Source organism: Pongo pygmaeus, chromosome Y, assembly GCF_028885625.2.
Source record: "Pongo pygmaeus isolate AG05252 chromosome Y, NHGRI_mPonPyg2-v2.0_pri, whole genome shotgun sequence".
NCBI lineage: Eukaryota > Metazoa > Chordata > Mammalia > Primates > Hominidae > Pongo > Pongo pygmaeus.
This window is the reverse complement of record NC_072397.2, coordinates 4,247,931-4,250,181: the sequence shown is the minus strand read 5'-3', so window position 1 is coordinate 4,250,181 and position 2,251 is coordinate 4,247,931. Positions and strand designations below refer to the sequence as shown.

The 2,251-nt window shown below is 40.1% G+C and overlaps 1 pseudogene; it reads right to left on the bottom strand.

Annotated features, from left to right (window-relative positions):
* Positions 1 to 259: 259 nt before the first annotated feature.
* LOC129025987 (developmental pluripotency-associated protein 2-like) lies at positions 260 to 1,134 on the bottom strand (annotated as a pseudogene).
* Between the last annotated feature and the right edge of the window lie 1,117 nt (positions 1,135 to 2,251).

Genomic DNA, 2,251 nt, shown 5'->3' with positions numbered 1-2,251 from the left:
TTTTTTTTTTTTTTCTTTTTTTGGCCAATTGCAGTGGCTTTATTTTAATGGGTTTTCAGGCTTACAGAGAGGCGCTCTTTAGATGGGGCTGTGTCACTGGTCAACCATCTTCACTGTGGAGTCCTAGTCACTATGATTTTGTTTTGTAGGTCACGAGGATTTATTCAAATTTTCTCCTCTTCCATTTCTTTATAATAGATTACATGGTCTTAAAGTACATCCCTCCTTCTCTAGTACATTGTATTCAAACAGGTTGAGGCTACTTCTCCATTTTCATTAATCTTTTCATCATCTTATTCCTCCTAGCATAGTCAAGGCATAACATATCTTCTATGCCTAGGGATGGGAAAATACAGGCAGGTAACAAGAAGAGAGAAATCATCCTCCTGTGAGTGGTAGGCACCCAGGCCTGACATGCATGAAACTGTACCCAGCCCTTTGTGTCTTCCAAGAGACATCTGCCATGGACCACACACCACCTGATACCAGAGTTGTGCATCAAAAAGGTCTCAACAGAAACAGGAATGGAACATGAATTCACAGCCTTAGTCTGAATAGCTCTTGCAGCAATTCTTGCCCATGATGCCAATATGGCTCCCTGCACTTAAGTTATCACTTCAACTGTATTATTCTCTTCTGCTCTCTCATTCACCTCATAACTTTTCTGAAGCCTTGCTCTCTCGGTCACTGCCTTGCATTTCCTCGAACGACACTGCAATCTGGTCTTGTGACATTTCAAGCATATCTTGCTATTGTTCAGGGTAAGCATGCCTATGGAGCCTCAGACAAACTTCTGCTTTCTTGCCTTTAGTACTCAAACTGAGTTGTTAACAGCAATCCCACAAAGTGTCCCAACACACCTTATTAATGGGAGGCAAAATGGCAAGGGAAGTGCTAGTATTTTGCATCTAGTTTTTTGTCATGCTGTAAATTGTTCATTTGTTTGAAGTAGATGACCTTGATTGTATTTCTTAAATTTCTCCAGTTTGACATCAGAAGTTAAGAAACACTTGATTCCATTTGTTCCATAGTTGGGTCATCTTTAACTGGCACCAATGTCAAAATCATACTTTCCTCATCATCTACTTCCACCTCAAAGAAATTCTTGCTGCTATCCAAATTGGAGTCTGACATTTTCAGCAACACCCTGGGGAAGGCAAGGACAGCAATGTTAAGGATATATGGTAGTTTACTTCTCTGAATCTGATTTCTCCTGTTTTTTGTTTTTTGGTGTTTTTTTTTTTTAAAGACAGAGTCATGCTCTGTTACCCAGGCTGGAGTGGTGATCTTGGCTCACTGCAACCTCCACCTCCCAGGTTCAAGCGATTTTCCTGCCTCAGCCTCCGGAGTTGCTGGGATAATAGGCGCCTGCCACCATGCCCAGCTAATTTTTGTATTTTTAGGACAGACGGGGTTCCACCATATTGGCCAGGTTGGTCTTGAACTTCTGATCTCATGATTCTCCTACCTCGGACCCCCAAAGTGCTGGGATTACAACCATGAGCCACTGCGCACAGCCCGGTTTCTCCTTTTATAAGCAAATGTCTCCTACTTCCTGTTACCCAGATAAGCTCTGTTTTCCTTTCGTTATCTTTTTTCTCTCCTTCATTTTCAGACAATGGGATAACTTTATCTGACAATGGGATAACTTGTCCATTCGGTGATATATTTTTTAAAAAATTAGGCCAGGCACGATGGCTCATGCCTGTAATCCCAGCACTTGGGGAAGTTCAGGCAGGTGGATCACTTGAGTCCAGGAGTTTGAGATCTGCCTGGGAAACAGTGAGACCCCCATCTCTACAAAAAAATACAAAAATTAGGCAGGCGTTGTGGTGGATTCCTTTAATCCCACCTACTCAGGAGGAGGTGGTGGGAGGATTGTTCATGATGTTTTTTAAGTTCAGCCTAAAGAAACCTTCATATATGTAGAAGCATCTAAATATCTATATCTAGCATCTACATACATGTATTTACACATCCTTATCTATGTGTATATCCTTATCTATACATAGAGATATATAGATGCATCTACATATATAAATATTTCTTTATACATATGTATATATGTGTGGGTGTGTGTGTGTATGTGTAGAACTTCTCAACATAAAGCAAGTGATAAGAGATCAGAAGAAAAAATGCACAGAATGACAATAATAGCAGTAGACTGTAATACCCTTCAAAAATGGGTTCAACATTTACACAGAAAACTTAAAAAAAAAAACTTCACAAACAAGTTAAAATTTAGGAAGAT